This window comes from Ranitomeya imitator, chromosome 2 (genome assembly GCF_032444005.1).
Source record: "Ranitomeya imitator isolate aRanImi1 chromosome 2, aRanImi1.pri, whole genome shotgun sequence".
Lineage (NCBI taxonomy): Eukaryota > Metazoa > Chordata > Amphibia > Anura > Dendrobatidae > Ranitomeya > Ranitomeya imitator.
Genome location: NC_091283.1, coordinates 582,289,517 through 582,304,615, shown reverse-complemented (window position 1 = coordinate 582,304,615; position 15,099 = coordinate 582,289,517).

Genomic DNA, 15,099 nt, shown 5'->3' with positions numbered 1-15,099 from the left:
CTCCACTGACCACACCACTGCTGCCCGTGTACCCCTGGAACCAATTTAAAATTGCCTACAGCCATGTGTTATTATTTTAGGCCTTCGATGCCTGTCTGCGGTGACTCCTTCCACTAGGCCTCCACTGACCACACCACTGCTGCCCGTGTACCCCTGGAACCAATTTAAAATTGCCTACAGCCATGTGTTATTATTTTAGGCCTTCGATGCCTGTCTGCGGTCACTCCTTCCACTAGGCCTCCACTGACCACACCACTGCTGCCCGTGTACCCCTGGAACCAATTTAAAATTGCCTACAGCCATGTGTTATTATTTTAGGCCTTCGATGCCTGTCTGCGGTCACTCCTTCCACTAGGCCTCCACTGACCACACCACTGCTGCCCGTGTACCCCTGGAACCAATTTAAAATTGCCTACAGCCATGTGTTATTATTTTAGGCCTTCGATGCCTGTCTGCGGTCACTCCTTCCACTAGGCCTCCACTGACCACACCACTGCTGCCCGTGTACCCCTGGAACCAATTTAAAATTGCCTACAGCCATGTGTTATTATTTTAGGCCTTCGATGCCTGTCTGCGGTGACTCCTTCCACTAGGCCTCCACTGACCACACCACTGCTGCCCGTGTACCCCTGGAACCAATTTAAAATTGCCTACAGCCATGTGTTATTATTTTAGGCCTTCGATGCCTGTCTGCGGTCACTCCTTCCACTAGGCCTCCACTGACCACACCACTACTGCCCGTGTACCCCTGGAACCAATTTAAAATTGCCTACAGCCATGTGTTATCATTTTAGGCCTTCGATGCCTGTCTGCGGTCACTCCTTCCACTAGGCCTCCACTGACCACACCACTGCTGCCCGTGTACCCCTGGAACCAATTTAAAATTGCCTACAGCCATGTGTTATTATTTTAAGCCTTCGATGCCTGTCTGCGGTCACTCCTTCCACTAGGCCTCCACTGACCACACCACTGCTGCCCGTGTACCCCTGGAACCAATTTAAAATTGCCTACAGCCATGTGTTATTATTTTAGGCCTTCGATGCCTGTCTGCGGTCACTCCTTCCACTAGGCCTCCACTGACCACACCACTGCTGCCCGTGTACCCCTGGAACCAACATCAGAAAATATAAAAATAAGTATGTTGCTTATAAAAAAGAAAATACTGGAGAGATATCAAATGCAGACATTTTAACATTAAAAACAAACACATACAACAAAAATCTGGTACAGTACTAAAAATGGCCACCAGCTACAATAACTTTCTCCTGCAAGTAGTTAACTGAAAGGTTTTTTCAATTTTAAACACAGATATGGCATCCACCGAGTGTTGTCCTGTCGCGTCTTCTTTATATTATTGCCAAGAAGATGCAAAACAATGAAAATAATAAAATCATTATTTACCAAAAAAATAGAGTAAGTCAAAACCACCTTGCAAATAAACATTCATTACAAATAAAGAAGCAGGGCGCGTCCGAGGGTGAGTATATACCTAATAAGAATATAATCACCCTCGGACGCGCCCTGCTTCTTTCCGACAGCCTTCCTTCCTAAGAATCATCCCTTCCGTGGTGTAGAGAGAGGGTTTGTTACACTCCAAGGTGTTCCCCAGGTTGCCTTTCCTGAGCTTCGATCTTCCGGCTCTCGTTTAGTAGTTGTTGGAAACTACGCTGCATTGGGCCTACAAATTGGGTATGGGGTGTAGAGAGATGGTGTGTTACACTCCAAGGTGTTCCCCAGGTTGCCTTTCCTGAGCTTCGATCTTCCGGCTCTCGTTTAGTAGTTGTTGGAAACTACGCTGCATTAGGCCTACAAATTGGGTATGGGGTGTAGAGAGATGGTGTGTTCCACTGTAGAGAGATGGTGTGTTCCACTCCAAGGTGTTCCCCAGGTTTCCTCTCCATTGCTTCGATCTTCATGCTCTCTTTTAGTAGTTGTTGGAAACTACGCTGCATTAGGCCTACAAATTGGGTATGGGGTGTAGAGAGATGGTGTGTTACACTCCAAGGTGTTCCCCAGGTTTCCTCTCCATTGCTTCGATCTTCCGGCTCTCGTTTAGTAGTTGTTGGAAACTACGCTGCATTAGGCCTACAAATTGGGTATGGGGTGTAGAGAGATGGTGTGTTACACTCCAAGGTGTTCCCCAGGTTTCCTCTCCATTGCTTCGATCTTCCGGCTCTCGTTTAGTAGTTGTTGGAAACTACGCTGCATTAGGCCTACAAATTGGGTATGGGTGTAGAGAGATGGTGTGTTACACTCCAAGGTGTTCCCCAGGTTTCCTCTCCATTGCTTCGATCTTCCGGCTCTCGTTTAGTAGTTGTTGGAAACTACGCTGCATTAGGCCTACAAATTGGGTATGGGGTGTAGAGAGATGGTGTGTTCCACTGTAGAGAGATGGTGTGTTCCACTCCAAGGTGTTCCCCAGGTTTCCTCGCCAATGCTTCGATCATCATGCTCTCGTTTAGTAGTTGTTGGAAACTACGCTGCATTAGGCCTACAAATTGGGTATGGGGTGTAGAGAGATGGTGTGTTCCACTCCAAGGTGTTCCCCAGGTTTCCTCGCCAATGCTTCGATCATCATGCTCTCGTTTAGTAGTTGTTGGAAACTACGCTGCATTAGACCTACAAATTGGGTATGGGGTGTAGAGAGATGGTGTGTTCCACTCCAAGGTGTTCTCCAGGTTGCCTTTCCTGAACTTCTATCTTCAGGCTCTCATTAAATTGTGGTTAAACGGAACAACTGCATTTGGCGTACTAGTTGGTTTGGGGCCTACTATCGGTGTCTGCCGCTCCTTGCTGTTCTCCTGGTTTCCTGTCCTGAAATTCCATTTTTAGGCGCTCGTTAAGTAGTTGTTAATGTTAGACTGCATTTGGCCTACTAGTTGGGTTGGGGCCTACTATCGGTGTCTGCCACTCCTTGCTGTTCTCCTCCACTGAACAAAGCTGTGCCGCCTGTTTACTACTGTTGCCAATTTTGAACTGCATTTCGACTACTTACTGATTTGGGCCTACTCTCTGTGTCAGCCTCTCATTCCAGTTGTCCTCCACTGCAATGCCCCCTGATTAGTCCTGTGTTACCAATTTTGAACTGCATTTAGCCCACTTTATTCTTTGGGCCTATATCTGTGTTTCCTCCTCATCCTGCCCATTGCCCAGCCAGTGATAGATGAGTCTGCTGGTACATTGACCCATAACGCAACATTTCCCGTGCACGCTACACTGCAAGATTTTGACCCTGCTGAAAGTCAGGTCCCCCTTCCCGCATACCATACCACCTTACACGGGGACAAACAGGAAGGTGCAGATGAAAGTGCAGGTTCCTTCATCAGGTGGGGGGAGGAATACTAGTTGGCGACGTCACTGGCACAGGGCCTCTCATGGTACGCAAAAGTGTTGCTGCCGGTGGGAGGCGCCCCCGCCGTGCAAACACACCGCTGTACTTTGAGGGGCCCTGTGCCAGTGCCAATGCCAACGAGTGGGCCCCCCCTGCTTGCTCAGGTTCACAGCACTTGTGAAGTTGAAATACTTACCTCTCCCTGCTCCACTGCCGTGACGTGGTCCAGATTTCCTGGGCCCACTAATTACTTGAACCAGCCCTACCCACCACAACTTTAGCCAAATGATCCCCAATTTCAAATGCCTTCCAATTATTATAAGGTAAATTACGCTTGACAAGCTTCATTAAGAAGAATGGATGGTTTTGACATTAAAATGGGCACTCTAGGTGTTTTCCTGGCCCCCACTCACTGCCGACTATGCTGCCCCATTGACTTGCATTGGGTTTCGTGTTTCGGTCGATCCCGACTTTACGTCATAATCGGCCGATTTCACTCGACCCGACTTTTGAGATAGTCGGGTTTCGCGAAACCCGGCTCGACTCTAAAAAGGTCAAGGTCGCTCAACTCTACGTGGCACCATTGGTTCCATCTGTTGATCCTCCTGCCCCGGTTTTGGTGGAGGGGGAGTTGGAGTATATTGTGGAGAAGATTTTGGATTCTCGTGTTTCAAGGCGGAAACTCCAGTATCTGGTTAAGTGGAAGGGTTATGCTCAGGAAGATAATTCCTGGGTCTTTGCCTCTGATGTCCATGCTCCCGATCTTGTTCGTGCCTTTCATATGGCTCATCCTGGTCGTCCTGGGAGCTCTGGTGAGGGTTCGGTGACCCCTCCTCAAGGGGGGGGGTACTGTTGTGAATTCTGTGGCAGAGCTCCCTCCTGTGGTCACAAGTGGTACTTCGGCTGGTTCTCTCTGTGAGCTTCCGTTGGTGGAGGAAAGTGGTACTGCGGCTTCTGAGTTTCCTTCCTCAGATGATGTGGTGAAGTCGTTAGGTGCTGCTCTATTTAACTCCACCTAGTGCTTTGATCCTGGCTTCCAGTCAATGTTCTAGTATTGGACCTGTTTCCTCCTGGATCGTTCCTGTGGCCTGCTGCTCTGCATAGCTAAGTTCCTCTTTGCTATTTGTTTGCTGTTTTTTTCTGCCCAGCTTGTCAATTTGTTTTTTACTGCTTGCTGGAAGCTCTGGGACGCAGAGGGTGTACCTCCGTGCCGTTAGTTCGGTACGGAGGGTCTTTTTGCCCCCTTTGCGTGGTTTTTGTAGGATTTTGTGTTGACCGCAAAGTTACCTTTCCTATCCTCGCTCTGTTCAGAAAGTTGGGCCTCACTTTGCTAAATCTATTTCATCTCTACGTTTGTCTTTTCATCTTAACTCACAGTCATTATATGTGGGGGCTGCCTTTTCCTTTGGGGTATTTCTCTGAGGCAAGGTAGGCTTATTTTCTATCTTCAGGCTAGCTAGTTTCTCAGGCCGTGCCGAGTTGCATAGGGAGCGTTAGGCGCAATCCACGGCTGCCTTTAGTGTGTTGGAGAGGATTAGGGATTGCGGTCAACAGAGTTCCCGTGGGAGCTCTCAGAGCTCGTTCTTGTTTTTTGGGTTATTGCCAGGTCACTGTATGTGCGCTGACCTCTATGTCCATTGTGGTACTGAATTACCTTTCATAACAAGGATGGGAGCGCTAGCGAAGTGTGACTTGATCGAGAGAAAAGCTTTGGAGACCTCCTCTGACCACAACTTGGGATTTGCTCCCTTTTTGGTGAGGGCAACCAAGGGAGCTACCAAATTTGAGAAGTGTGGAATGAACTGGCGATAGTAATTAATGAACCCCATAAAGCGCTGCACCGCTTTAAGAGAATGGGGTTCCTGCCAGTCCATTACAGCCTGTAGCTTGGCAGGATCCATAGCCAAACCCTGGGCAGAGATGATGTAACCAAGGAAAGGCAAGGACTCCTGCTCAAACACACACTTCTCCAACTTGGCGTAGAGGGAGTTTGCCCGTAAGAGGTCGAAGACTTTGCGAACATCTCTCCGATGGGAGTCAATATCTGGAGAGAAGATGAGAATATCATCCAGACACTACGACCGAGGAGGTGAGCATATCCCGGAAGATGTCATTCACAAAGTCTTGGAAAACGGCTGGGGCATTACAGAGCCCAAAGGGCATCACCAGATATTCATAGTGCCCATCCCTGGTGTTTATAAGCCGTCTTCCATTCATCCCCCTCACGGATGCGAATCAGGTTGTAAGCACCCCGCAGATCTAACTTCGTAAATTCCCTCGCTCCCCGTAGCCTATCAAACAGCTCAGATATCAGGGGTAATGGGTACTTGTTCTTAACGGTGATGGCGTTAAGACCCCTGTAGTCTATGCATGGACGTAAGTCTCCAGTCTTCTTCTGTATGAAGAAGAACCCAGCCCCTGCCGGTGGCACTGACTTCCTAATGAATCCTCTTGCCAGATTTTCTTGAATGTACTGAGACATTGCCTCCGTCTCCGGGAGAAATAACGGATAGACTCGACCCCGGGGAGGCTCAGCACCAGGCAAGAGGCGGAAGGGTCTCCGCAGCTCTTTTGGAGAACACGTCAGCATAGGGCCAATAGTGCTTGGGGAGAGAGGAAAGATCTGCGGGTACCTGTGTAGTAGCAACCTGAATGCACTCCCTCTGACATCTACCCTCGCAGGATTTACTCCATCCCAAAATTCTCCCAGAGGACCACTCAATATGAGGAGAATGGTAGCGAAGCCATGGTATCCCCAAAAGGACCTCATCAATTCCCTCAGGAATGACTAATAGGGAGATTATCTCCTGATGTGATGGAGACACAGAAAGCGTGAAGGGAATGGTTTGGTGGGTAATCTGTGAGGGTAATGTTGACCCATTTACCACTCGAACGGTTACAGGCTTGGCGAGCATCACCAAGGGTATTGCGTGATGCTGGGCAAAAGAGGAAGACATAAAATTACCCTCTGCCCCAGAATCCACGCATAGCTCGACCATAAGAGTGGATGGGCCTATGGTAATTGTCCCCTTGAAGGACAACTTTGAGGCAAACGTCGCTGTGTCTAGTGTACCTCCTCCAACTGCCACTAGACGCTGACGTTTCCCCGACCACTGAGGACCCTTGGAGGCAAGATGTCCTGACTGCCGGCAAACATGACGGACCTTATGTGCACGGGCGGACTGAGACTTGGATCCCGCTCGTGTCACCTCTAAGGCCTCATGTGACTCGGACGCCTGGACTGGAGATTCCAAAGGTTTGGCGAAGGTGGGAGCCAGCCGAAACCTCTGCCTACACTGGGCTCGCTCCAACATTCGCTCGTGAAAACGAAGGTCTATGCGAGTAGATATGGCTATGAGCTCCTCCAGTGTGGCGGGAGTCTCCCTAGTGGCCAAAGCGTCCTTCACATGGTCAGCCAGCCCCCTCCAAAATACGGGAATGAGGGTTTTATCTGGCCATTCCAACTCAGACGCTAATGTCCGGAAGAGAACAGCAAAATGGCTGACCATGGTTGAACCCTGAGTCAAAGCCAGAAGTTGGAGCGCTGTATCATGGGTGACTTGAGGTCCTAAAAAGACCTGTTTCAGAGAGTCCAGAAACCGAGGAACACTCCGCACCACATGATCGTTGCGCTCCCACAGCAGCGTAGCCCACTCCAACGCTCTGTCCGACAAGAGGGAGATTATGAATCCCACCTTTGCCCGCTCAGAAGGGAAATGTGCAGCCAGGAGCTCGAGGTGTATACCACATTGGCTCACGAAACCCCTACAGGACTTACTGTCCCCAGAGTATCTCTCAGGCAAAGGAAGGTGAGATAGGGTCGGAACAGAGATGGCAGTGGGTAAAGCTGCTGCAGCCACGCTAGCAGCCTGAACAGCTATTGCGGTAACATCCACCGCCGAGGTTGCACGCTCAAGAGACACCAACCGGCCCTCCAGCAGCTGGATGTACCCCTGCAATCGCTGTTCATCCGCCATTACTTAGCCAGATCCTGGCGCTAGTATACTGTTAGGGTTGGCGGAACGCACCAAATATATTGTTTATTAAATGGAATTGGTGCATTCGCAACCCGGGATCCACCGTGCAGGAAAGAACCTGCTGCTAAATAATGGCGGCTGTATATGGCGGTATATACCAACTCTGTTAGCTTCACAGAGTAACAGCGAGAGGCAGGCTCTGTGCCCTGTTAGACTTTCACAGAGGCACAGGCCAACTACCCAGATGTGAGCAGTGAGTGGTCATGCATGCATACACAATCTCCTCGCCGGAGGAGCCAGCATTCTAGGGACTTATTTCAGCCGGGCCCCTGAACACACTTATACACAATCTCCTCGCCGGAGGTGCCAGCATTCTAGGGGCTTATTTCAGCCGGGTCCCTGAACACATACAAACGCATGACCACATTGGCGCAAAGCATATGACAAAAGACGATACTAGCGCATGGCCGTGCGGTCATGCGCAGTTTATATAGTTACAGCACAGGAAGCTGCTACCAAAGTTTTGCCCTTTCAGGACCTTCCTGGAGGACCAATGGGATGCGCTGCAGTACCTGAACATGTGACCGAACATGTGACCCTCGACCTCCAATTGGAGACCTTGCCCTGGGCATGCTCAGTGTGTGTAAATAAGGACTTAGTCCCAGAGAGGCCTGTTTGCCGCAGATCAGTGCAGGGTACCATAGGAAAGCCAGAAAAGGCAGTAGTGACCCTATGCACCGAATCAGCCTCAGCGGAACGCTGGGAGCGACGTCTCCGCTGAGCAGACCCCACTGTGGCCGATGCTGAATGGGAGACCGCAGCAGACACGGATCGAGATTCCCCCTGTGCAGCAGAGGAAACTCGACTCCTAACACACTGCAGATCCACTACTTAGTTAAATGATACACATGGATGTGCGGTACTCGGCGACACCAATTATACAGTTGATGGAATTGCATAGTTCCCCACAGAACAGATCACATCTGACTCTTGCCGTCACCAAGAACAGCTGATTGGTGGGGATGCCCGGTGTCGCTCCTCCACTGATCAGATATTGATGAACTATCCCACAGACAGGCCATCACCATAAAGTACTGGACAACCCTTCTTACCCCGAGCATGAGTAGAGTGATGTACTGACACATACACCACTTTTGGACCTTGTACACCTCTATGCTGAAACTCAAGAATGAGTTGAGTGCTTTTGCATCTTCATCTCCGTGATCACAGGTAGTGTTAGGAACTAGATAGGCCATCATTATAAAATGCTGGACAATCGCTTTAAAGGGAACCTGTCACCATCAAAATGCAGTCCAATCTGCTGGCATCATGTTATAGAGCTGGGGGAGCTGAGCAGATTGATATATGGTTTTGTGAAAAAAGATTCAGTATAATCTGTTTTAACCCCTTCCCGACCTTTGACGCCACGTAGGCGTCATGAAAGTCGGTGCCATTCCGACCCATGACGCCTATGCGGCGTCATGGAAAGATCGCGTCCCTGCAGAGCGGGTGAAAGGGTTAACTCCCATTTCACCCGATCTGCAGGGACAGGGGGAGTGGTAGTTTAGCCCAGGGGGGGTGGCTTCACCCCCTCGTGGCTACGATCGCTCTGATTGGCTGTTGAAAGTGAAACTGCCAATCAGAGCGATTTGTAATATTTCACCCATTATAACGGGTGAAATATTACAATCCAGCCATGGCCGATGCTGCAATATCATCGGCCATGGCTGGAAATACTAGTGTGCCCCCACCCCACCCCTCCGATCGCCCCCCCACCCCCCCGATCTGGCCGGTACACTGCTCCGGCTCCCCTCCGTCCAGTGCTCCGCTCCCCCCCGTGCTCGTGTCCGCTCCCCCCGTGCTCCAATCACCCCCCCGTGCTCCAATCACCCCCCCTGCACTCCGATCCACCCCCCCCCCGTGCTCCGTTCCACCCCCCCGTGCTCCATTCCAGCCCCCCCGTGCTCTGTTCCACGCCCCCCGCGCTCCGTTCCACCCCTCCCGCGCTCCGATTCCCCCCCCCGTGCTCCGATCCCCCCCCCCCGTGGTCCCCCCCCCACCCTATCATACTTACCGATCCAGCCGTGGTCCCGTCCGTCTTCTCCCGGGCGCCGCCATCTTCCAAAATGGCGGGCGCATGCGCAGTGCGCCCGCCGAATCTGCCGGCCGGCAGATTCGTTCCAAAGTGCATTTTGATCACTGAGATAGATTATATCTCAGTGATCAAAATAAAAAAAATAATAAATGACCCCCCCCCTTTGTCACCCCCATAGGTAGGGACAATAAAAAAATAAAGAATTTTTTTTTTTTCCACTAATGTTAGAATAGGGTTAGGGTTAGGGGTAGGGTTAGGGTTAGGGTTAGGGGTAGGGTTAGGGCTAGGGTTAGGGCTAGGGGTAGGGTTAGGGTTAGGGGTAGGGCTAGGGTTAGGGGTAGGGTTAGGGCTAGGGTTAGGGTTAGGGTTAGGAATGTGCACACGTATTCTGGTCCTCTGCGGATTTTTCCGCTGCGGATTTGATAAATCCGCAGTGCTAAACCGCTGCGGATTTATGGCGGATTTACCGTGTTTTTTTCTGCGCATTTCACTGCGGTTTTACAATTGCGATTTTCTATTGGAGCAGTTGTAAAACCGCTGCGGAATCCGCACAAAGAAGTGACATGCTGCGGAATGTAAACCGCTGCGTTTCCGTGCAGTTTTTCCGCAGCATGTGTACAGCGATTTTTGTTTCCCATAGGTTTACATTGAACTGTAAACTCATGGGAAACTGCTGCGGATCCGCAGCGTTTTCCGCAGCGTGTGCACATACCTTTAGAATTAGGCCATGTGCACACGGTGCGGATTTGGCTGCGGATTCGCTGCAGTGTTCCATCAGGTTTACAGTACCATGTAAACATATGAAAAACCAAATCCGCTGTGCCATGGTGCGGAAAATACCGCGCGGGAACGCTGCGTTGTATTTTCCGCAGCATGTCAATTCTTTGTGCGGATTCCGCAGCGTTTTACACCTGTTCCTCAATAGGAATCCGCAGGTGAAATCCGCACAAAAAACACTGGAAATCCGCGGAAAATCCGCAGGTAAAACACAGTGCCTTTTACCCGCGGATTTTTCAAAAATGGTGCGGAAATATCTCACACGAATCCGCAACGTGGGCACATAGCCTTAGGGTTAGGGTTGGAATTAGGGTTGTGGTTAGGGTTAGGGGTGTGTTGGGGTTAGGGTTGTGATTAGGATTATGGCTACAGTTGGGATTAGGGTTAGGGGTGTGTTGGGGTTAGTGTTGGAGTTAGAATTGAGGGGTTTCCACTGTTTAGGCACATCAGGGGTCTCCAAACGCAACATGGCGCCACCATTGATTCCAGCCAATCTCGTATTCAAAAAGTCAAATGGTGCTCCCTCACTTCCGAGCCCTGACGTGTGCCCAAACAGTGGTTTACCCCCACATATGGGGTACCAGCATACTCAGGACAAACTGCGCAACAATTACTGGGGTCCAATTTCTCCTGTTACCCTTGTGAATCTAAAAAAAATGCTTGCTAAAACATAATTTTTGAGGAAAGAAAAATGATTTTTTATTTTCACGGCTCTGCGTTGTAAACGTCTGTGAAGCACTTGGTGGTTCAAAGTGCTCACCACATATCTAGATAAGTTCCTTGGGGGGTCTAGTTTCTAAAATGGGGTCACTTGTGGGGGGTTTCTACTGTTTAGGCACACCAGGGGCTCTGCAAACGCAACGTGACACCCGCAGACCATTCCATCAAAGTCTGCATTTCAAAAGTCACTACTTCCCTTCTGAACCCTGACGTGTGCCCAAACAGTGGTTTACCCCCACATATGGGGTATCAGCGTACTCAGGAGAAACTGGACAACAACTTTTGGGGTCCAATTTCTCCTGTAACCCTTGGGAAAATAAAAAATTCTGGGCTAAATAATTATTTTTGAGGAAAGAAAACGTATTTATTATTTTCACGGCTCTGCATTATAAACTTCTATGAAGCACTTGGGGGTTCAAAGTGCTCACCACACATCTAGATAAGTTCCTTTCAGGGTCTAGTTTCCAAAATGGGGTCACTTGTGGGGGGTTTCTACTGTTTAGGCACATCAGGGGCTCTGCAAACGCAACGTGACGCCCGCAGAGCATTCCATCAAAGTCTGCATTTCAAAACGTCACTACTTCAATTCCAAGCCCCGGCATGTGCCCAAACAGTAGTTTACCCCCACATATGGGGTATCACCGTACTCAGGAGAAACTGGACAACAAATATTGGGGTCAAATTTCTCCTGTTACCCTTGGGAAAATTAAAAAATTCTGGGCTAAATAATTATTTTTGAGGAAAGAAAACGTATTTATTATTTTCACGGCTCTGCATTATAAACTTCTATGAAGCACTTGGGGGTTCAAAGTGCTCACCACACATCTAGATAAGTTCCTTTGGGGGTCTAGTTTCCAAAATGGGGTCACTTGTGGGGGGTTTCTACTGTTAAGCCACATCAGGGGCTCTGCAAACGCAACGTGACACCCACAGAGCATTCCATCAAAGTCTGCATTTCAAAACGTCACTACTTCACTTCCGAGCCCCGGCATGTGCCCAAACAGTGATTTACCCCCACATATGGGGTATCAGCGTACTCAGGAGAAACTGGACAACAACTTTTGGGGTCAAATTTCTCCTGTTACCCTTGGGAAAATATAAAATTGCAGGCTAAAAGATCATTTTTGAGAAAATAATTTTTTTTTTTTATTTTCATGGCTCTGCGTTATAAACTTCTGTGAAGCACTTGGGGGTTCAAAGTCCTCACCACACATCTAGATTAGTTCCTTTGGGGGTCTAGTTTCTAAAATGGTGTCATTTCTGGGGGATCTCCAATGTTTAGGCACACAGGGGCTCTCCAAACGTGACATGGTGTCCGCTAATGATTGGAGCTAATTTTCCATTTAAAAAGCCAAATGGCGTGCCATCCCTTCCGAGCCCTGCCGTGCGCCCAAACAGTGGTTTACCCCCACATATGGGGTATCAGCGTACTCAGGACAAACTGGACAACAATATTTGGGGTCCAATTTCTCCTATTATCCTTGGCAAAATAGGAAATTCCAGGCTAAAAAATCATTTTTGAGGAAAGAAAAATTATTTTTTATTTTCATGGCTCTGCGTTATAAACTTCTGTGAAGCACCTGGGGGTTTAAAGTGCTCAATATGCATCTAGATAAGTTCCCTGGGGGGTCTAGTTTCCAAAATGGGGTCACTTGTGCGGGAGCTCCAATGTTTAGGCACACAGGGGCTCTCCAAACGCGACATGGTGTCCGCTAACAATTGGAGCTAATTTTCCATTCAAAAAGTCAAATGGCGCGCCTTCTCTTCCGAGCCCTGCCGAGTGCCCAAACAGTGGTTTACCCCCACATATGAGGTATCGGCGTACTCGGGAGAAATTGCCCAACAAATTTTATGATCCATTTTATCCTACTGCCCATGTGAAAATGAAAAAATTGAGGCGAAAAGAATTTTTTTGTGAAAAAAAATTACTTTTTCATTTTTACAGATCAATTTGTGAAGCACCTGAGGGTTTAAAGTGCTCACTAGGCATCTAAATTAGTTCCTTGGGGGGTCTAGTTTCAAAAATGGGGTCACTTGTGGGGGAGCGCCAATGTTTAGGCACACAGGAGCTATCCAAACGCGACATGGTGTCCGCTAACGATGGAAATAATTTTTCATTCAAAAAGTCAAATGGCGCTCCTTCCCTTCCGAGCCTTACCATGTGCCCAAACAGTGGTTTACCTCCACATGTGAGGTATTGGTGTACTCAGGAGAATTGCCCAACACATTTTAGGATCCATTTTATCCTGTTGCCCATGTGAAAATGAAAAAATTGAGGCTAAAAGAATTTTTTTGTGAAAAAAAAGTACTTTTTCATTTTTACGGATCAATTTGTGAAGCACCTGGGGGTTCAAAGTGCTCACTATGCATCTAGATAAGTTCCTTGGGGCGTCTAGTTTCCAAAATGGGGTCACTTGTGGGGGAGCTCCAATTTTTAGGCACACGGGGGCTCTCCAAACGTGACATGGTGTCCGCTAAAGAGTGGAGCCAATTTTTGATTCAAAAAGTCAAATGGCGCTCCTTCCCTTCCAAGCCCTGCCGTGCGCCAAAACAGTGGTTTACCCCCACATATGAGGTATCAGCGTACTCAGGACAAATTGGACAACAACTTTCGTGGTTCAGTTTCTCCTTTTACCATTGGGAAAATAAAAAAATTGTTGCTAAAAGATAATTTTTGTGACTAAAAAGTTAAATGTTCATTTTTTCCTTCCATGTTGCTTCTGCTGCTGTGAAGCACCTGAAGGGTTAATAAACTTCTTGAATGTGGTTTTGAGTACCTTGAGGGGTGCAGTTTTTAGAATGGTGTCACTTTTGGGTATTTTCAGCCAAATAGACCCCTCAAACTGACTTCAAATGTGAGGTGGTCCCTAAAAAAAATGGTTTTGTAAATTTCGTTGTAAAAATGACAAATCGCTGGTCGAATTTTAACCCTTATAACTTCCTAACAAAAAAAAATTTTGTTTCCAAAATTGTGCTGATGTAAAGTAAACATGTGGGAAATGTTATTTATTAACTATTTTGTGTCACATATCTCTCTGGTTTAACAGAATAAAAATTCAAAATGTGAAAATTGCGAAATTTTCAAAATTTTCGCCAAATTTCCGTGTTTATCACAAATAAATGCAGAATTTATTGACCTAAATTTACCACTAACATGAAGCCCAATATGTCACGAAAAAACAATCTCAGAACCGCTAGGATCCGTTGAAGCGTTCCTGAGTTATTACCTCATAAAGGGACACTGGTCAGAATTGCAAAAAACGGCAAGGTCTTTAAGGTCAAAATAGGCTGGGTCTTGAAGGGGTTAATTATTTAAATATTTGCTCTTTCTGGGTTTTTCAGTCCAGTGGGCGGTCCTATCAGAGCCTGACAACTTTCTTTGTATGCACTCTTATACAAAGAAAGCTGTCAGTCACTGCTAGGACCGCCCACTGGACTGAAAAACCCAGAAAGAGCAGAGGTCCACTTGAGTAAAACACAGAAATCTTTTTTCACAAAACTTTATATCAATCTGCTCAGCTTCCCCTGTTCTACAATATGACGCCTGCATATTGGACTGCATTTTGTTGGTGACAGGTTCCCTTTAAGTTTCTACCATTTCATTTGTGTGAATGGTGAGAGTTCCAGGACTCAGACCTCAGCCTAATAAAACTTCTGACTTGCGGCTTTAACATGTCAAAAGTTTTTTATATGTTTGATCACCTTTTAGGAACTAAGATACAGTGTAAAAAACCTATTACTCAGTCAGAATACAAATTCTCAGATTAATCGAGGAAATTTCAGATCAGCAGCTTGCAATAATGTGATTGCAACTGTATACTATAGTATATAATTTAGAATAATTTTCTTTAATGTATTTAATAATGTTACTTAACATTGTTGTAAGTAAATTAATTACCGTATATCATTTATTTCTGTACAATATATTCAAATGTTGGACTTTAGTCTTCCCTATTGCTTATAGCATTCCAATATACAAACAAACTAGTAAGCCATTACCTGGACAATCACAAAAACTATTGGGCAAGTAATCTTGGGTTTGTCATAATTGCACAAATGCACGACCATAATGACACAATGCTTCCTTAATTATCCACTGAAACATAGTCTAGATATCTGATTGCTATGTCCCCAGACAGGCTCTGCTAGCTGTCTGTCACGGAAGATACTATACACACCCAAACTTGAGCAATCCCAAT